General features: G+C 54.3%; 1 long non-coding RNA gene across 1 annotated transcript; it reads left to right on the forward strand.

Annotated features, from left to right (window-relative positions):
• Positions 1 to 1,909: 1,909 nt before the first annotated feature.
• LOC125919547 (uncharacterized) lies at positions 1,910 to 20,322 on the forward strand. Its single transcript, XR_007456827.1, has 3 exons — positions 1,910 to 3,036; positions 16,093 to 16,372; positions 18,765 to 20,322. It is a non-coding gene; the product is annotated as an uncharacterized LOC125919547 (long non-coding RNA).
• Positions 20,323 to 21,787: the final 1,465 nt, after the last annotated feature.

Raw genomic sequence — 21,787 nt, forward strand, 5'->3', positions numbered from 1 at the left:
CGCGTCGTGTGACTCCATTTACACGACGCCTGTGAGCCAACATCGTTACAGAGGCGGGGCCCAGAAGCTACAAGGGGCCAGTGAGGGTCGCTATATATAACGACGCATCTCATGTTGGTTAAGTGTCTTGATTACGGTGGTGGTTACATGAAGCTCCCCACGTGATAAAAGTGTGTAAAGCTCCCCACGCACCAGCACACGAGTGCACGTATCACTGGTAAAATCCAGATAAGCTCTGTGGATCCCACTCATGTTGATTTCCTGGTTTTGATGTTGTACGATAGTTAGGCAAGATGTTACCATGGGGGAAGTTAGTTCAAAAATTAAAAGTTGGGGCGCCTGGGTGGCTCAGTCGGCTGAGCGTCCGACTTCGGCTCAGGTCGTGATCTCGCAGTCCTTGAGTTCAAGCCCCGCGTCGGGCTCTGTGCGGACCGCTCAGAGCCTGGAGCCTGCTTTGGATTCTGTGTCTCCCTCTCTCTCTGTTCCTCCCCTGCTCGCGCTTTGTCTCTCCCTGTCTCTCAACGATAAATAAACGTTGAAAAAAATTTTTTTTAATTACAAGTTAAGGGGCACCTGGGTGGCTCAGTCGGTTAGGCGTCCGACTCCTGATCTGGACTCAGGTCACGATCTTATGATTCATGAATTTGAGCCCTGTGTTGGGCCCTGCACTGACAGCGTGAGACCTGGCTTAGGATTCTGTCTCTTCCTCTCTCTCCATCCCTTCCCCAGCCATGGTCCCTCTCTCTCTCTCTCTCTCAAAATAAATAAATAAACTTAAAAAAAAAAGTAAAAAAAAAAAAAAAAAGCAGGGTGGGGGGCACCTGGCTGGCTTAGTCGGTGGAACATGAAACTCTCGATCACCAGGTTGTGAGTTCGAGCCCCACGTTCGGTATAGAGATTACTTAAAAAAAAAAAAAAATGCTGGACTCCCAGCCTGGAGACCTGGATCCTGGGTTGTAGTTCTGGTTCTTTCCTTAACTCGCCTTAAGTCGACGGCAAATCCCTGGCCACCACTAGGACTCTATCAGCCCCCCTGTGAAACGGGGGTTTTGGCTTGTGTCACAGGTTTTCACAGTTTGATGTTTCACGGCGATACGTTTTGTTCCAAACATCCTGATGGAGACATGATGGGCACTGGTGCTGTGATCCCCCATGGGACTTCTCCTGCCAGCACCTGCACCATCTCATTGGAGGGCTCTCCCTGAGCTCAGGGGAGGCCGGAAGTGCCGAGAAAGGGAAGTCCTCTGATGGGAGCTGGTCATCAAGTGTCCGGGCGCCTTCGCCCCTTGGGCAGAATGGCAGGGCTGTGTGTCTTCTGCCCTGGCTCCCAGAGATCCCCAGTGGAAACCCACATGCTTTGTCCTTGTCTTGCCTTCCTTGTCTCACCGTCCCCTCTCCCTGACCTGATTTGCCGGGGAACTTTATCCAAACAAATGACTCGTATTCAAATCATCATCTCAGAACCTCTGCGAGCCCCGTGTCGGGCTCTGTGCTGACAGCTCAGAGCCCGGAGCCTGCTTCGGATTCTGTGTCTCCCTCTCTCTCTCTGACCCTTCCCCGTTCATGCTTTGTCTCTCTCTGTCTCAAAAACAAATTAACATTTAAAATAAAAAAGAAAAGAAAAGAAAAGAAAAGAAAAGAAAAGAAAAGAAAAGGAAGGGAGTCAATAGGGCAGCACAACTAGAGAGGAAACCTCGTGAACCAAGGCCCTAGGAAGGACCCTGAGATGATAACTCGCTGTCCCCATCCTCCGCGCTGACCAAGTCACTTGGTGGCAGTTCTCTCCATATCTTGCCTTTTCACTCAAGACCACGTTCCTGTTTTGACCAAGAAAGTGACCCAAAAAGGACTGCGGTCACTCTCTTATCGGGCCTGTGGTGGGGGTGGAGGACACACGTCAGACCCTTCCCCAGCTGCTGTGGCCCCAAGCCACTTCTCCGGGGAAGACACCCCAGCCCCACTGGAGGCCACCACTGGGCACCTCTCAAACTCTGAGCCAGACTAAGGGATGTGTCCTGAGCAGTGGGCCCAACGGCACCCAGGTGGCCTGGTCCTCCTAGGAGAGAGCACTGGAGAGGGAGTCCAGCGGCCATCTTTGTAAAGTCTGTATCTTTCTGAACTTCAGTCTCTTCCACATCCACACACCAGGATCACAGGCAGGGACGTGCCCGGTCTTCGCAGGCCACAAACCGTAACCAGTCGTATCCTTCCAGTGGGGGCAAAGCTCTGTCCTTTTTCCACCGCGTCCCAGCCCTCGGCACAGGGCCTGGTGCATGTGAGGGGCCCAGTAAACGCCGGCTGGATTAACGAGTTGGCGAATGAATGAATGAGAGTCTGGGTATGTCGTCTAGTTCAACCATTCAATCCAACGTGGTATCGCGAAGGGCCTACTATGTGCCAGGAGCTGGGCAGGCGACCGAGGAAACTCACAAATAGCAAGACGGGATTTCTTACCCTTCCGAGCTCATGGTGTAAGAGCAGAGCAACCTGTCGTCAGGGCCCGTGTGTGTATTCCTGAGTATCCTCTGTCTACTGAACTTGACTCTCAACCCTGGGCCGCTGCTCAGTGTCTGCGGCGGCTGAACTCTGAACTCTAGGGCAGCCCCACGATCCTTCCTCCTGGCGTTCACACCCTTGTGTGATCCCCTCCCCTGGAGTGCGGACAGGGCTACGATTTGCTTCTAACCAACCGACTGTGGCAAACGGGACGGGGTGTACATAGTCACGCGTATGTGACTCTGTTATATACCTCCTTCTCGTGAAGAGGCTCCGTCTCCCTTGCTGGCTTTGACGAGGCAGAGAGCCATGCTGGGGAAGGAACGGAGGGAGGCTCGCCCCTGACACCCAGCAGGGAAATGAGGCGCTTGGTCTGATCACAGCGAGGAACTGAATTCTGCCAGCAATTGTGGGAGCTTAGAAGTAGACTCTTCCCCGGTCAAGCCTCAGCTGAGACTACAGCTCCTGCCAACACTTTGTCACCTTGTGAGACCCGGGCTGGTATTTAAGCCGAGCCCATATTCCCGAGCCACAGAAACTGTAAGTTCATAAATATGTGGGGTTTTTTTTTAAGAATTGTTTTTTATTCTTTTTTTTTTTTTAATGTTTATTTTAGAGAAAGAGACAGTGCGAGTGGGGGAGAGGCAGAGAGAGACAGACAGACAGACAGACAGAATCCAAAGCAGGTTCCAGGCTCCGAGCTGTCAGCACAGAGCCCGACATGGGGCTCGATCTCAGGAAGCGCGAGATCGTGACCTGAGCCGAGGTCGGCACTTAACCGACTGAGCCACCCAGGTGCCCCATAAATGTGCGTTGTCACTGTGCAGAAAAAAAAAAAAAAAACACTTTGGAATAGAGCCAGTGGGAGGAAAGCAGAGGTAGATGTGGACGGAGACAAAGCCTTCGTGATACTGCTCACTTAAGCACCTGGATCCAGCCATGCCTGAAACTGGTCATCTACCCCTGGACGTTCCACTCATGTGAGTCAATAAATTTTATCTTATTATTTCTCTAAGCCAATTGAGTCCCTTGCAAAAGAGAAAGTCTCAATTAATACACTCATCTTTACAGGTAAAATTCAGTAACTTCTCTCCTCAAGGAAGCCTTCCCTACCCACACCGGATGGCTTCTGCCTGCTACACCACTCTCCCAACTTACCCTTTGGTTTTATCCTCTTCCGGCGTTCTTTAACGTCTTGAGTGTGAGTTGTGATACTCGAGCACGATTTGACGCACTTTATTTATTTATAAAACGTTTAAGTTTATTTATTGAGAGAGAGAGAGAGAGAGAGGCAGAGACAGAAGGAGGGAGGGAGAATCCCAAGCCTGCTCTGCACTGTCAGTGACACGGGGCTCAAACTCACGAACCATGAGATCATGACCTGGGCCTGCGTGGGGCGCCCCAAGAGAAAGGTTTTTAAAAAGTGCTTCAGGGGTGCCTGGGTGGCTCAGTCGGTCAAGCACGAGTCTCTTGATTTCAGCTCAGGTCATGATAGTGTGTGTGTGTTTGAGCCCCACATCGGGCTCTATGCTGCCAGTGCAGAGCCTGCTTGGAACTCTCTCTTCCTCTCTCTGCTCCTCGTGCATTCTCTCTCTCTCTCTCTCTCTCTCTCTCTCTCTCTCTCTCTGTGTGTGTCTCAAAATAAGTAAATAAACTAAAAAATAAAAATAAAACAAAACACCTCTCTCTTGTTGGCACATAGTATACACTAAACAAAACTGATCCAAAAAAACGCTTTTGGATCAAAATGCAAGGTTGTCAAGGCGCGGATGAAAGGAATGAGGTTCACGACCCTGTACTGGCCCCCACGGTACTCCAGGAACTTTCAAACAGGCTGTCCCAGTAATTCTCCAGAGCTTTACGGCTTCCGGGCACAGACACACAGAAAACCCAGAGAAAGTCTGCGAGGTCCAGGTATCCCAGGTGGCCTGTCTGGGCCTGGCCTGCCCGGTCTGTTTCCGTTTGTCTGGGCCTCTTTCTCGAACTCTCATACTTACTGTTCCGTCTCTGGGTGTCTAACTTGCTCCCCCTCTCCTGTTTCTCTGTCTCTTTTTCTCTTGCTTCTTTCTCTCTGCATCTGACCCTCTCGCTTCTGTTACTTTCTGTCTCTGGCTCTCTCTCTCCTCTCCCTCTGCCTCTCTCCCCTCTGCCCTGTCCTTCCTCCTCTCCCTGCCTCCCTCCTCCTTTCCCTGCCCTCTCTCCTCCGGGAGTTCAGGCAAGGACCCAGCTGGCCTCTAGGAGACACAGGACTCCCCGGGGGCCCAGCAGGAAGGTGCAGTTTCCCCTCCGACCTGTCAGCTGGCCGCGGGGGACCCGGCTTCCCTCCCACTCTGTCCACTCACACAGCCTGTGCGGGGATAGAGTATCTCCCTTTTGAGGAGCTCTGAGGACAGCCTTTCCCGGGAGGGTAGAGGGTAGGGGGTTGGGCTGCGGCCTGGTGAGCAGGAAAGGAGAACCCCGTGTTCACTGTTCCTGGGTGTTAGCACTGCAAAGGTTGGGGGGCGATGGAGACAAGTGTCAAAGGCCACAGTCCAGTTCCCTTCCGGAAAGACAGAAGGACACAGGGCAAGGAGCTGGGGGATGGGGGTTGGCAAGAACTGAAGTTCGGGGGGGGGGGAAAGAGAGAGGTCTCTGCAGAGGCAGGGGCTTCTGGCCAGCCAGGGAGGATAAGAACCACCCCCGTGGATTTGCACAGCCATTAACATACTTTTACATCCCCTGGGCGACCCTTAGGAGAGGCCCTGTGGTGCGTCAGCATCCAGGGGCCAGAGTCAGAGACCTGGTTTCTGATTCCATTTCCACCCTGCCGCACGCGTGACCTCGGACATGTCACGTGACCCCTCCCAGCCCATCTCATCATGTATGAAATAGGGGTAAAAGGCCTGCTTATTGCAGGGGTGCAGAAAGGATGGGGGACTAAAGGCCCTGGAGACAGGAAAGGAGCCAGCACAGGACCAGGAGCCCGGCTTCAAACCGCACACGTGGATTATCTCACAGCCGCGGGGGCCAGAAGTCCAGCACTGACCTCACTGCACAACATCAAGGTGTCAGCAGGGCTCTGTTCCTTCCGGAGGCTCTGAGGGGGGGACGGCACTTTCCAGCTTCTGGAGGCTGCTCACACTCCTTGGTTCACGGCCCCTCCCTCCATTTCTCAGACCATCCTCTGTTGCAGCCTCTTCTCCCTCTCCCCCTCCGTTAAGGGATTACACCGGGTAATCCAGGATAATCTCCCTGTTTTAAGGTCAACTAATGCGAAACCTTAACTACCTCTGCAACTTGAATGCCCCTTTGCAGGAAGCCTAACTATTTACAGGTTCCAGGGATTAGATCATCTGGATGACCATCTTCGGGGGGCCATTTTTCTGTTTACCATGGGCTTTAACATGCCCCATCTCATTTTAATCTCCCCAACAACCCAGGGCGGGGGGGAGTAGTGTTGTGAACCCATTTTACAGATAAAGAGATTGAGGTCAAGATCACACCAACATGAAGTTAGTGCTCTGGAGGGACATGCAGAGGGTTTAGATGTGAGCTCTACCTTCTTGGGGATTTTTAATCTAGGGGAGTGGAGGGGGAAGGGCGCACCGCACCCAAAAGCAGAGAAGGGAGTGCGGGAGAGACAGGGGAAGGGGTGGGAGGAATGGCTTCTTGGTGGCCGATTAGGATCTCGCCCCCCCTTGACCTGTCCTGCTCTCCCTCCCTCAACAATAAATTCATATGGAGAGCCTCCTCAGTGCCAGGCTGGGCTGGGCATCGGGCGGAGACTCACAGGAATTAGGCAGGGCCCTCCTCTGGGCAGCTCTGAAGACAGGAGCCCAGCCTCCAGGGCGGGAAGCCCCAGGAATTTGTTCTCCCACATTCCTGCCCCAGGGCCTAAGGACTGGGTCTCAGCTCACCAGCCCCCAGATGGCTCTGTGCGGACTTGAGTGGCTGTGGGACAGCACCTCAGCGGGCGCTGGTAGAAGGAGCTGGGAGTCCGGGAGGGGTGTCTGGGTTCAGACTTCACTTTGCTCCTCTGGGTCTGCCCCTGTGCTAAGGGAGAAGAATGGCCCCCGGCCTCTTGACTCAGGAATGCGGAGCATTTCTTAGCACCACTAAGAAGGAAGGGGTCAAGGCCTCCTATCCCAGGCTCTAGAAGGATCCAAATTGTTTGCTAAAACCACGGCCCAGGAGAGGTCTGAGGGGAAATGGAAGTCTGAACTGGGGGCAGATATCCTGGCTCTGATTACCCTATGGGGAGGAGGGGCCTGCTCTTAAAAAGGAAAGTTACCCAAGGGGTGGATGGAGGGAGGGAGGCAGGAACAGAACTCTCCCTCCCACGCACCCCCTCCCCCAGCGGCTCCCAAGGGGTGTGAACCAGGCGTGTGGGTGGGCTTCCCCCCTCCCCCCAGGCACCCACCTCCCGGCCCTGCCCCCCTTCCCTCCCGTTCTGTGTTCTCAGATGTTGTCAAATGCCTGTTGGCCAGGCCTGGTCTCCTCTGATTTGTTCAGTGACTATTAGGTGCCAGACAGCTCGCCAGCATCCCCAGGGAGGGACAGTGTGCCCCAGGAGGGGTGGGCCTCCTGCTGTGTCCCCAGGCCCGGGGTGTGATCTCACAGCCTGGCTTTTCTCTTCCAGCCCCTGTAGGCCTGCTTTCTCCCCATCCCCCCGGAAACCTCACCCTCCTCCCAGGCCTGTTCCAGGCCTTGTTCTTCCCCGCGGCCCCTCCCTAGCTCTGCCGCCCGCCCCCCAACTCCTGTGGGGACTGCACCCTATCTCCACCCATCCCTGGGGACCTGGGCCTGACAGACCCCAGCTGAGGGGCACCCGACCTTCTAGACGCTTCCTGAGCTGGCTCTCCTCTGCCCACCATGACCCCATTCTGAGTGGTCTCCCACATACAGACCCCAGAGGCCAATTTCCCTTGGGTCCTGTTAGCCTCGGGGCTCAACCAGAGGAAGGGAACCAGTAGGGCACATATATCCTGAATGATTGGTTGACTGTAAGGAACTTACGATTGATTAACTGACTGCAAGGCAAGGCAAGTCTGAAATCTGCAAGGCAGGCCTTCAGGAAGGGCGGGCGGAACTTCCCCCAGCTCCCCAGCCTGAACTCACCTACACCTGGAAAGTTCCTTTTGCCCATTTAAGGTAATGTATTCACAGGTGTCGGGGATTAGGATGTGGCCTTCACTGGGAGGCCAGTATTCTGCCCACAGCCCCTCCACACACACACACACACACACACACACACACACACACGGCCACCACCCTGCCCATTCCTTCATGAGCTGTTTTCTAGGTGGTCAACAGACTGGCCCGAGCCTGGGCTGGGGCCTGGGGGCCGCTGTCTAAGCTGAGGCAGTCACAGAAACAGATGGATGGGCTATAGTGACTTGATAGGGGTCAGATCTGAGAAGGGAGGAAGGGAAGGCGGTACTCAGGGATAAGAGTGTCCTGTGGGGGGCCATCCCCACAGGGATCGGTGGGGACACTGCTGGGCCATGGTTAGGAATGGCATGCTCTCTGCAGTCAGATTTACTGTGACCTTCATGGCAGGAAGAGAGGGAATCATGATTTTATATACATATATAAAATCCTCCCGGGGCGGGGAGGGGGGGAGTGGAATCACGTTATATTAAAACAAACACAGATCTGCTAGGGAGTGGAATGCAAAATTCACAAGGTTTCTTAAGAAAACAATGGAGGCTTGAAGGAACCGTTGGGCGAGCCTCCGGTTCAGTGCTCGGAGCCGCCTTCCAGCTTCCCGCTTCGGCTCCCGGAGGGTGGCGGCTGTGCCGGGCGCTGTAGCGAGTTTGAGAAGCTGGCAGGGCGGAGCTCGAGTCGGACCAGCTACCGGGATGTGTACCCGGACCCGGGAGGAGAGAGGCCCAGCCAGCTTCTCCCCGACCAGGCTGGCGCACACCTGAGCATGGGCGGAGCCAAGTGGAGGCCTAGGCCCCGCCTCCCCCCCTTCTCCCCCGCCCCCCCCCCTCCAGCCTTCTCCAAGTGTCCCAGTCTCGGTCTCTCTCCGACCGCTAGGTGCTAGGGACACAAGGGAGAGCCAGGTGGCCTGGAAAAGCAGACCCTGGGGGCGAAGCCAGGCTCTGACCATTGAAGCTGAGTGGACCCGGGGAAGTCAGATTAGGGTAACTCCGTGCCCTGGTTCCTGGTCAAAGGGCATAGGCTTGGGGAAAATCCTGCCCTAAGTGACAAAGCCCCAGTTACTTAACCTCTTGCTGCAATTAACCACATCCACAGCCCTTCGAGAAAGATCTCCAGGAAAGCAGCTACTGGGCCGGCCCATTCACCAGGGTCCCCAGTGTCGCCTACAGGGTCTAGCATACGGTGGGAACACCAGAAGTACCCCCTTTCTTCCTTCCTTCCAACGATGCATATTAATTAGTCTCCAGTGAGGTGGGCAGGCACCAGGCTGAGACTTAGACATGACTTCACTTTACAGCTGAAGAAAGGGAGACTCAGAGAGGTTAAGTGACTTGCCCAAGGTCACACAGCAGGTACCTACTTGTCCCTGGAGTCCCTAGTTCTTCCACCTGACTTTTTCCCCTTGACCGCAGCATCGAAGCGTGGAAGTTGGAGGCAAGGAAGGGGAGGTGCCCAGAGGCAGGGGACAAGCCTGGAGAAACAGGCAGGGCAGACTCATGGCCATCATCAAAGGTCAAGGAAGGGACCAGTGAGAGTTTGGCCTTCATCCTGTGGACCACAGGGAACAGAAGTCTGTTCCCGCTTTGGGCCCTTGCAAAACCAAAGTGGGCTCAGGGAGAGGGCTTGTCACAAGTACTCTGCTTTCTCACCTGAAAAAACTGGCACAAGTATATCGATAAGTGTTCATAATCCCGGTGCAAAGGATTTGAGCCTTAGTGTCAGACACATCTGGGTTGGGGCGCCTGTGTGGCTCAGTCATTTAAGCATCAGACTTCGACTCAGGTCATGATCTCACGGTTTGTGGGTTCAAGCCCCGCGTCGGGCTCTGTGCTGACAGCCCAGAGCCTGGAGCCTGTTTCAGATTCTGTGTCTCCCTCTCTCTCTGCCCCTCCCCCGCTCACACTCTGTCACTTTCTCAAAAATAAATAAAACATAAAAAAAATAAAAAACAAAAAACACAACAACAACAACAAAACATATCTGGGTTAAAACCCCAGCATTGTCACTTCACGGTTGGGGGATCTTGGCGAATGATGAGATTAGTTACCTTTTCCGGGCCTTAGTGTCCAGCTGTGGGGACAGGACTGCTCTGACTCATCATGCAGGACCACTATAGGACTCAAAAGGGACAAGTTGGTTGAACACCCAACACAGTGTATGTACCCGACAGTGACAGCTATTATTATTATTATTGTTGTTGCCATTAGCCAGGTGTTGTGGGGATTGGACCCATACTGGAAACCTCCCTGCCAGGGAGCAGGGCTCCCCAGGGTTTTGTGGGCCCGCCTCTCCCCACAGAACTTGGAGCCCTTGGTTTCTGGCTTCCCAAGTGTCTGTGCACGTTCCAAAAGCTTAGGCTTACAACTCATGACCCCTGTGAGTATGTCACGCTAAGCAGCCTGAGAAAAAAACCGTCTGGAGACGGGAGACAGAAATGGCCTAGCCCCATTCTGCCCCGACTGGCTGTGTGATCTTGTGTGAGTCATTTCCCTCTCTGGGCCTCAGACAAGGGGAGGTGGATCAGATGACTCGGAGAGGCTTTCATTTCTCATCTTGGCAATGGGGGCCTGGAGATGGAAATCTAGTGCTGGACCTTCAAAGTCCAGGGGGTGGATGCCCACCAGGTCCCAGGTGTCCGATTCCTGAAGCTTCCAAAGACTTTAAAAAAAAATTTTTTTTTTAACGTTTATTTGTTATTGAGAGACAGAGAGACACAGAGCGTGAGCAGTGGAGGGGCAGAGAGAAAGAGACACACAGAATTCAAAGCAGGCTCCAGGCTCTGAGCTGTCCGCACACAGCCCGACGCGGGGTTCGAACTCACGAACTGCGAGATCATGACCTGGGCCGGAGTCGGTCGCTTAACCAACTGAGCCACCCAGGTGCCCCCCAAAGACTTAGTTATAAGGAATCCCCATGAAATACTGCAAGATTGGGCAAACGAAACCACGGGATGCCTGGTTAAATGTGAATTTCAGATTAGAAAACAAGTAGGGTTTTTGTTTTTGTTTTTTAGTGTAAGTATGTCCCAAATGTTGCATGAGACAAACTTCTACTAAAAAGTTAATTTTTCTTGATCGGAAGTTCAAATAATTCAAATTCAACCGAGAATCCTGTACTTTATCTGGCAACCCTAAACACAGACAAATAAAAAAAAAAAAAAAAAAAAGAGGAAGCTCTTTAGGTGCCGATATGACATGCTCTCAAGGACACGTGAAGGGAAAAAGGAAAGTGAGGAAAAGTGTGGCTACTATGCGTCCCTGTATGAGAAAGAGAAGAAAAGAAAAGAATGCAGAAGCCCCTGGAAACACAGGCCTTCTGGGGAGAGGAACTGGATGGCAGGAAGGGGAAGAGGAAAGACTTTTCACTGTGTCCCCTTTGCACTTTTTGAATTTTGTGCCATGTGAATTTTTTATCCAGGAAAAAAAAAAACCCACATAATAATAATAAATAAATAAGTAACATAAGCCGGCAGTTTTGCTCCGACCCTGCTCCCCGCACCCTTGACCTCCTGCATTCTAGAAATACTCCAGGGCTTGTGTTACCCTTATCAAAATTCCTTTAGGCCTTTGGACTCGTCTCAGCCTGTCGTCAGCATCCCCCAGCCTGCAGGGGTGGGGTGAGTCACAGCCACCCCCAGCCAGCTGTTTGCCATCTGCCTTCCTGAGGCAGAGCCCCTTCCAGATGTGTCTCCTCCCCCCCATCCCTGCAAAGACTGGCCTCTCTCTTCATCTCTCTCTCTCTTTCTTCTGTCTCTCCCCTTAGACCATAATCCCAGTGGATTCAACCCCTCCCCCCCCCATTGGGTGTGCCAGTCACTGTTCTAAGAACGAATCTGAAAGGGAGGGATGGCTGGAGCCAGGGGAGAAGGGTGGGAGGATCAGTTGTAGGTGTGTTGCAGGGAGGTGTCATCTGGGAAGGCTTCCTGGAGGAGATGGCACCTTGAAAGAAAAATACTCTCCTGGGGGCACCCGGGTGGCTCGGGTCGGTTAGGTGTCCGACTCTTGATTTCGGCTCAGGTCATCATCTCACGGCTCGTGGGTTCGAGCCCCACGTGGGGTTCTGTGATGACAGTGCGGAGCCTGCTTGGGATTCTCTCTCTCCCTCTCTCCCTGCCCCTCCCCTGCTTGCTGTCTGTCTCTCTCTCTCTCAAAATAACCTGGGCAAAGCCAAGGTCGCTGGAAATGTATCAGCAGGTCTTTCTTGAGCACAATAGTACGTAGAGCTCAGTGCTTGGTGCAAGGCTGAAGGCAGGACGAGGAGGCACAAACACAGGGCCCTTCCCTCATGCGGGGGAGAACATGGCACATCTCATAGGCTGTGGGAACAAGTCAGCGGGATGCCTTCGCTGCCATATCCAGGAGGACAGGCAGGGCTGCCAAGGGATCCAGGGGAGGGTGACCAAGTTGGGGTGCGAAGGGCCTTTGCACATCTCACTCATCCTCCAGGCAAGGCCACAGGCCCAGAGAGGGACAGGGAATCGGGCAGGTCACACAGTAAGTCAGCTGCAAAGCCAGGACCAGACCCCGGGCCCCTGACTGCCAGTCCAGGGCTCTCTACACAACCAGAGCTCAGGGCTCAGGCTCGCATCAGAGAAGCCTTCCAGAAGCAGGGATGCTAGGCACTCTGACCCTGGCCATCCCCTCTGGCAGGTGGTCCCAGGAAGGGACCTGCCTACTTTGTAAGGTGGGGCGACTCTGCCCGGTTGGGCTCAGCTCACGGCAACCTGCCAAAACAATCTAGAGAGGAAAGGGCCACCTGCTCAAGGTTATCCCAGTGGAACCCTGTGCAGGCATCATCTCCGTTTCCAGGAAAGAAAATGATGGCTTAGGGAAATGAAATGATTTACCCGAGGTCGCTAGGCAGTGATGATCATGACCTAGCCATAGCAGCGCCCCGTACTGTTTCCACACCATTCTGCCTGCATTTGGGAAGTCCGTAGCCCTCCCACCCAAACACGCACATGATGCCTCCAGACATGCCTGACCAGGTGAAATCCCACCGTGAACTCTCTTCCTTCCTGTTTACCACAGGCAGCCCCCGAAAAGGAGCACGTAACCCCCGACGGCGCTATCAGCCATTTCTACTCGAGTATAAGTTAGTTATCAGAGCCTCAGACTGGGGCTGAACGCAGGGCCCTGCCCAGAATGACACACGACAGGTGAAGAGAGAGAGGTCCCTGGGCTTGGGCTGTGCCCTGGGAGTGGCTGGGTAGAGCTTCCCCTGGAGCGCTTGGGCGCCGGGCCCCCGTGTCCAGGTGGCATTGTGGGGGCGGTGCCCAAGGGTGGAGGTGCACGGTGATGTAGAAAGAACACCAGCCCCGCTCAGGTTCCGACCTGCGCTCTACCTTCTCCTACCTGCACGGGCTGAGCCTCCCACTCACCTCCCTGAGCCTCACAACCACGCCCGTGCCTCAGGGCCACCTTGTGTCCACCGGGCAGGTGCGGGTGCTTGAGATGCTCCATCCCAGGGTTCTCAAGCTTAAGGGGGCATTGGCATCCTTTGCAGGGCCCCCGAAAACTCAGACTGCACGGCCCCACCCCAGACCTTCTGCTTTTGTTTGGGGGAAACTAACTACTAACTAACCAACTAACTAACTACTAACTAACTAACTAACTACTAACTAACTAACTACTAACTAACTAACTAACTAACCACTAACTAACTACTTACTAACTAACTACTAACTACTAACTAACTAGTAACTACTAACTAACTGCCCTGGCAAGTTCCATGGTTCTGCTGCTGCTTGTGCTGGTACCGCTTCTCTATAAAAAGCAGGTGATCGTGGGGCGCCTGGGGGGCTCAGTCGGTTAAGCGGCCGACTTCGGCTCGGGTCACGATCTCGCGGTCCGTGAGTTCGAGCCCCGCGTCGGGCTCTGTGCTGACCGCTCGGAGCCTGGAGTCTGTTTCAGATTCTGTGTCTCCCTCTCTCTCTCTCTGACCCTCCCCTGTCCAGGCTCTGTCTCTCTCTGTCTCAAAAATAAATAAACGTTAAAAAAAAATTAAAAAAAAAAGCAGGTGATCGCTATGAAAGCCTAGAGGTGGGGGCTGGGGGCGGGGGGGCGGCGGTGATACAGAGCAGAGCCTCGGAAAGACAAGTACAAACTTGACATTTTGCAGGGATTTCACGCCCCCGTCGTCAGGGTTGGACAGAGGGTGCCCGGAAGCATGAGAAAAGGGGGGATATAGGGCCAAGGTCAGGGAGCGGGATGCTGGGCTCTCTCCAACGACTGCTTCTGGGAATGTCAAAGTCTTCCTCTAAGCGCCCGGGGGCAACTGCTGGGCACTGTGCCCAGCCTCTCACGAATTGTCTCACATAGTAGGTCTCCCCACGGGTCTCTGAGGTGGGTTATCGATACCCCATGTTACGGGTACAGGAACCTGTGGCAGACAGAATAACGGCCCCCAGGGGTGTCCACATTCCAAGCCCCAGAAGCTATGACCATTCCCCAACATGGCAGGAGGGACTTTGTAGATGTGGTTTTGATATGGATCTCCAGGTGGGGACACTATCCTGGGTTATCCAAGTTAGCCTGGAGTAATCACAAAGGCCCCAATAACAGAGAAGTAGAAGGTCAAGGTCGCCATCTAGTCAGGCTGTTAAAACCAAACCCCACACACTGCCTGGCTTGTAAACGACAGGAATTTTTTTTTTTTTTTTTTTTTTCCCTCACAGTTCTGAAGGCAGGAAGTCTAAGATCAAGGTGCTGGCACTTTCACTTTCTGCTACGGTTCCTTTTCCGGATTCACAGCTGACACTTTCTCCAGGTGTCCTCACCTGGTGGGAGGGACGGAGCCAGGGAGCTCTCCGGAGCCTCTTTTACAAGGGCTCTGATCCGGTTAGTGAGGGCTCTGCCTTCCTGACCTAAGCGCCTTGCAAAGGCCCCGCCTCCAGAAGCCGTCATCTTTGGGGGTTGGCATTGCAACGTATGATTTTGAGGGGGACAGAAACTGCAGACCACAGCAGTCAGAGAGTCAGAAAGGAGGTGGGACAGAAGCAGAGATTTGGGGTGATGAGGGTGGGACTGCCAGCCAGGTGTGGGGATGGCCTCCAGGAGCCTGAAAAAGGCAAGGAAATTGATTCTCTCACTCGGAGCCTCCAGAGAGACTACAACTCCGCTGATGCTTTGATTTTCGCTTTTTTTTTTTCTTTAATGTTTATTTTTGAGAGCCAGAGAGAGAGAGGGAACGAGCAGGGGAGGGGCCGAGAGACAGGGGACAGAGGATCCGAAGCGGGCTCTAGCTAACAGCCCACTGTTTGATGCGGGACTCGAACTCACGCACCATGAGATCATGACCTGAGCCGAAGTCAGACACAACGGGCCGAGCCACCCAGGCGCCCCCAACGCTTAGATGTTAGCTCCATCAGATTCATTGTGAATTTCTGACCTCCGTGAGTGCGAGATAACAAATTTGGCCTATTTTAGGCCACGAAATTTGTGGTCACTGGTTGTGGGAGTCATAGAAAATTCATCCCGAACCAGAGGCTCAGAAGGGTACAGTGATAAGATCCAAACGTAGTCTTTCTGTCTACAGGAACTGCGCTCAGACTCCTAACCACAAAGTTGACTCAACAGCCAACTGGGGTCGGGAACTGAACACACCAATACCATTCTCTCCCCCTCCCACCCCACCCCCACCATGGCGAAGAAATGACCCTGGGAGTGAGCAGAGGGGAATTCTGCTGGTTTTAAATGTTGGAATTGTTATGGGAAAGGGGTGGGGTTGGGGCCGGGCACAGCAAAAGGTTTCCCTATCATGGGACTCCAGTTGATGAGAATTGGCTGCCCCGAGCTCTGTGCAGAGCATCCTGAGGCTGAGCCCAGGCTCCCGGGGAAAGTGTGCTGTGGTCGATTGGTAATGCCTGACTTGGCCTTGCCGTGGCTAATCAGCAGTGTATGCTGATCAGGATTAGATGGGTTCCCTAGGACTGGCCCTGGGTCTGACTTATCTTTTAATTCCCAGGGCCTAGCAATGTGCCCGAAACAAAGCAAACACTCAATCAGTGTTTGAAGGAGGGAGGGAAAGCGGGAAGAAGCAGGGAGGGGAAGCAGGGGAAGAGGAATTTATTCTCAGGAGGCCAGGATGAGGGCCGGTGGGTAGAATCCAGGGTGGAGAGCTTCTGATTCCCCTCCTTGTTCTGTTCATAGCAATCCCTTCCTTTGGGGGGATCCACCCCTGCCTCGTTCCACCTGGTGATGGCAGAACGGCCAGTCACAAGGTCCTGCCCCTCCTCTCCAGGGGCAGGCCTGTGACTCAAACCAGGCAAGACAATCTGAACCCCAATGAGAAACACGGGGGCAGGGGTGCGGGGGAGAGAGCGTCTGATGGCCACATCCTGGAAAGGTGGTCCACGAACTCAACCCGTGGAGAGGAAGTGGGCCAGAACCCTGGTCTGAGACTCCCGGGGCTGAGCTCAGACGCTCCTAACCTTAAAGTCATCTCTTTCAGGACGGCCAGCCAGAAGGCCCAGAAGCCACCAGGCAAGAAGCACCCTCAGGAGATGCGGGCACCCAGCCTTTCCGGCTTTGCAGAGGCGTGGCCAATGTGTCCCAATAACCACCTCCACCTCCATTTTTATTCTGCTGAGTTATGCAGAGTCAGTTTCTGTGGCTTGAAACTGAAGAATCCCAGCCTCCTCGTATGGTCTTTCTAGAAGGAGGAGCCGGCCAAGAACAATTGCTGTCCCGCTAGGGAAAGTCTCTTTAGTTGGAGACTTGAGAAAAGAGAGGTTGGTGTTCCCCCAGATTCCTGTGTTGAAGCCCGCATGGGATGGGATGGGATGGGACGGGATGGGAGGTGGGGCCTTCAGGAGGCGAGCCCCCATGATGGGATTAGTGTCCCCTGAACAAGAGGGGAAACGCTAATGATGATACGAGAAGACAGCCATGTGTAAACCAGGAAGAAGGCCTCAGCAAGGCCCCAACATTGCTGGCACCTTGATCTTGGACTTCCAGCCCTCCAGTCTGTGGAATTCTGTACAGCAGCCTGCCCTAAGGCACAGGGGCTGGGAGGCTGTCCGGTGGGGATGTTGTGGAGGCAGTTGGGGAATGAATGGGAGGGAGGGTCCAGAGACCTGTCGCCTCAGTGAGCGTGAGTTAGATTCCTTCCCTTCTGGCGTGGCGCCTGACTGAGTCCCCTTGCTCCCTGAGCCTCAGGGAGGTCATGAATATTATTTATCTGATAGGGTCCCCATGGGGCACATAGAGATAATGCAGATGAAGCCCAAGGTTACCCAAGCAGGGCACTGGGGCTGGAACCCAGGCACTTTCCTTTGAGAACCCCAGATCTTACCCAGTACTCATGCTGCCTCCCCTAGGGAGAGAAGTCCAAATCCCTCCCACTGTAAACTCTCTTGATCGCAGATACAGGGTCTGAAATCCTGCCCTAAGAATCACGTGGGTCCAGTTAGGAGATGCCCACATGGAAAAGGAGAGTGAACTGAGAAGGCAAATCATGCGTATGCACGAGCCCAAGGAGCCAGCAAGCCCAGGGGGAGGAGGGCCCCTCTGCCTGGATTTCAGACCATATCCAATGTCTCCAGAAAGAAAGGACTAGAAGCCACTATCCTAATCCGGAGGCCCCCAGAGGGGAAACAGCAAGTTCCCGGAAGAAGACAGGTTCCCACAGGCTTTGTCCTCCCCTGTCACTGCTCCAGGCAGCTCAGGCTTGGGGACAGGAGGGAGAGAGGGTGTTCTCTTATCTCATGCTGGGGGAGGGAGGGCCCTCCTCCAGCATACGAGAGGGGAAGGCAGGCAGCTCAGGCTCAGAGCAGGAAGGGCTCTGAGACCTCCTGGGGTCCTGTCCCCTCCTTATAGGGCAGTGCCTCGGCCGGGGTCCACAGAAAGAGAGTGGATTTGGAGCCGGGAGACCCGAATCTCAGTACTCACTCCGAGACTGACTCCTGTGGAGGAAACTCAGCTGAGTCTCCTCCCCGCTCTGGGCCTCAGTTTCCAGAAAAATAAAACCAGAGGGTTGGACTCCATCTCGAAGGTCTCCTCTGGCTCCAGTGTCCTGAGGGCCAAGGATCTTGAGTTGGGACCACGCCCCTGCCCCAGGGGAACTAGATGCCAAGTGGAGACTTCTGTCTTTTTTTTTTAAAGTTTATTTTATTTATTTGGGGGGGGGGGCATGAGTGGGGGAGGGGCAGCGAGAAGGGAGAGAGAGAATCCCAAGCAGGCTCCATGCTGTCAGCGTAGAGCCCCGATGCGGGGCTCAAACTCACATGCCGTGAGATCATGACCTGGGCTGAAACCACGAGTCGGACGCTTAAGTGACTGAGTCACCGGGGTGCCCTGCCAAGTGGAGACTTCTGAGGGTACGGGTCGGGGTTTGGGGGACCCACCCCACCCTCTTGGGCTGCTTTACAAGTGAAAAGAGCCATGTTGGGGCGCCTGGGTGGCTCCGTCGGTTAAGTGACTGACTTCAGCTCAGGTCATGATCTCGCGGTTCGTGAGTTCGAGCCCCGCGTCAGGCTCTGTGCTGACGGCTCGGAGCCTGGAGCCTGCTTCGGATTCTGTGTCTCCCTCTCTCTCTGCCCCTCCTCTGCTCTCACTCGCTCTCAAAAATAAATAAACATTTTTTAAAAAAAAGGGAAGTAATGGGGCGCCTGGGTGGCGCAGTCGGTTAGGCGTCCGACTTCAGCCAGGTCACGATCTCACGGTCCGTGAGTTCGAGCCCCGCGTCGGGCTCTGGGCTGATGGCTCGGAGCCTGGAGCCTGTTTCTGATTCTGTGTCTCCCTCTCTCTCTGTCCCTCCCCTATTCATGCTCTGTCTCTCTCTGTCCCAAAAATAAAATAAATGTTGGAAAAAAAAAAAAAAAAAAAAGGGAAGTAAGAACAAAGAAAGTGGCTGTGGAATGGACTCAGGATGCTGAGCGTTTAAATTCTTTGTGCATTAAAAAGGGCCTCCCAGCCACTACCAGACCCTTTGGAAGGACGCTTGGATCAATGGTTTTCAACGTGCAGGTCAAAGTGCAGGTAGCTCTTGAAATTAATTTGGTGAGTCAGACTCAGAATTTCATAATGGGGACGAGGATAAGAATGATGGGAAAAGAGCAGAGTGAGTCTCGGGTAGTAAACGGTCTCGTGAAATGCTTGCTTGGATTTTGTGTTTTGTGCCAGGTCGTGATGTAATGTGTGCCTTCGTGCTGGTCGCAGTCAGAAAACCTTGAAAAGCCGCTGCCTCCGACGATGTGCCCTTTGTTCACCAGCAGGGGCAAGACAGCTGGCACGGAAGGAGCTTCCTGTCTGCCTGGGCTCCCTGCTCACACACCCGGACCAAAGGCTCGGGCCACACCCAGCTGGGGGCCCCCACCCCGGCAACCGCACAGCGCCCGGCACACCTCTCCGTCCTCCAGGTTCCCTCTTCTCTCAGCCTCACGCCCAACCCCGCCTTCACTCCGGGAGGCCCTGTCGAAATGACACTTCCTCTGGCCATCAACCCACAGGGGGCCAGGCAGGCTGTCCCCTTCCGCTGCTGGCCGTCCCACAGTCTGCTGGAGCGCAGCACTCTCACCCTGCAAGTCAACTGCTCCACCACCAGCGGCTTGGCACACTCTGATTTAGTGGGCGGGTGGAACTGTTCGCTTAAAATGAATGAACGAATGATCGATTGAAGGTTGACTTGCTCTGGGGCGGGGGTCCTGGTGTGGAGGCTCGCTGCTTGAATCGTCATCCAAGGATTGCTGTGTACCTACTAGGCACCACGCACGCAAGCGACCGGGGGACACTAGACCGACCAGAATAGGATGGCTTCCCTCGAGCAGCTCACAGTCCGGTGAAAGAGACAGGCATGTGAATTACCACCCAGATAAGAGCCCCAGATGAAGACATTGGCCAGAGGACCCCACCTTGCTGGGAACACTGTATCACAACTCCCCCACTAGCCAGTGAACTCCAGGAGAGATGGCTGGACCCTGCCTGTATTGCACATCACCACTGTGGAGCTCTCTTTCTGGTGTCACATACTAACGCATTCAATATTTACTTAATGAATATTCGGGAAGCTGCAAATGGTGCATGTTGACCTGAGAGGAAAGTGGGAGGAAAGTGCTAGGAAGAGGCGCTGAGCAGTCTGTGGGCCCCGGACCGTGGAAGGCACGTCAGCCCTGCTAAGGTCTGGGTCTTTCTCCTGCAGGCACTGGGGAAGCCATGGAGGAGTTTCAGCGGTCTAGAAAATTCCTTTGGCTCTGGTGTGCCGGGTGGGTGCCTGTGGCCCAGGAGGGCAGCTGAGAAAGCAAATGCAGAAGTAACCCAGGCGAGGAGACTTGAGTCTAGAGGCAGCCGGCTGGGGTGCGCTGGCGTGGAGGCATTTGCGTGCTGTAGATGTGTGCTACGACGCGAGGACGCTGGCCAGTCAGGCTCTGAGATCCCACCTCCTCCGGCCACACCGTCCCCTGCTGGGGCAGGGTCCAGTCTCCAGGAGGTTCCTGCCAAACGTCAGCCACTGCTAGCAAACTCAAGAGCTTTGCCTTGGCACTCTTTGTACCCTTATCTTATTCTTCTCATTAAAAATCAGCTCCTGTTTTGGGTGCCTGGGTGGCTCGGTTGGTTAGGCGACCGACTTCGGCTCAGGTCACGATCTCGCGGTTTGTGAGTTCGAGCCCCGCGTTGGGCTCTGTGCTGACAGCTCGGAGCCTGGAGCCTGTTTCAGATTCTGTGTCCCCCCCCCCCCCCCCGCCCCCCGTCCTGCTGCTCACACTCTTGTCTCTCAACGATAAATAAACGTTAAAAAAATTTATAAAAATTTTTTTTGAAAATCAGCTCCTGTTTTAACGCATTTATTTACGAACATTACATGAATCTATGAAGGATCTATGCCCTTGTGTGTATTTCTGCACATTTTCATACTAAAAAACATTAAAGTGAATATTATGTCACCACCATGTATGGAAAGCCAAGTGCCATAAACAGTAATTCTACACTCTCAATGGAAACTCTGAAGTCCCCAAAACAAAGCCATGTTATGAAACTTACCCAGCTCCTATCTCCTGCTCCTGTCTTCCAGTCTCAGGCCTGTCTCTCCTTTGCTAAGGGGTGTGAGAGACATTCTAACCAAAGCCATTCTCCTTGCCCCTAACCAGGATTCAGGAAATGTGAGAAATAAGAATCTCAGGGTTTGAGGCTTATCTATTCATTTTGGGACAGAGACAGCGTGTGTGAACAGGGGAGGGGAGAGAGAGAGACAGAGAGAGAGAGAAAGAGAGAGAGAAAGAGAAAGAGCCACGCAGGCTCAGTGCTGTCAGTGAAGAGCCCTACACAGGCCTGGATCCCACAAACCATGAGATCACGACCGGAGCTGAAATCAAGTCATAGGCGCACCCAAATGACCCACCCAGACGCCCAATACCTGCGTGTTTTTAAAAACTGCTCCTAAACCCCCTAACACTGGCAAAAGAAGACCAGGACCGAGGCTGAACTTCTGGCCGTTTGGGTCTCAACATCTGAGAAGCAGCCCTTTGGGGTGTTATCAACTCCACCAAAACCTGCTGAAAACTGCTCACTTATATGAACACATTTGATGCTCAACCCCAACCCCGAGCAAGCAGCCATTATATATCTTCACTTTACAGATGAGAAAACCGAGGCACAGGAGAACCGCTGAACTTGCCCACAGCCCACCAAGGCCAGAATGCAACCTAGTAAATGGAATCTGAGTCGTGTGGTTGCTGAGTCCTGGCTCTTACTAAGCCACACCGCGCAGGCTGACTGGGCGGTTAACTTTGTCAGAGTTGAGTTCAATGCCGGGTTTAGCAGGCACCCGGCGGGCTGGGGAGTCCCGAAGAGGGGCCGATTTTCCTCCCACCCCCACCCCGGCTTGCGCCCAGCCCAGCGCTGCCTCCCCCCACGCCAACTTTCCGGGCCCCCCAACCCGCGGCGCCTCGCCGCGCGGGGACCCGGTTCCGGCACGGCTGGCTGGGAACCGCGCAGGTGCGCGGGCAGGGCGACGCTTCTGGGTACGAAGGCGCAGGCTGGCGCGGCCTTGGACTAGTGCCCCTGGCGGGCGGGCCTAGGCGCGGAGCGGGCGGACGCAGGTGACGACAAGCGGCCCAGACGGGAGCGCGGCGCGGCTCTCACCTTATAAGGCCAGGCTCCGCGCGGCGGGGCGGGGCCGGGCGCGGCAGGGGCGGGGCGTCCCATCCTGC

Source organism: Panthera uncia, chromosome B4 (genome assembly GCF_023721935.1).
Source record: "Panthera uncia isolate 11264 chromosome B4, Puncia_PCG_1.0, whole genome shotgun sequence".
Taxonomy (NCBI): Eukaryota; Metazoa; Chordata; class Mammalia; order Carnivora; family Felidae; genus Panthera; species Panthera uncia.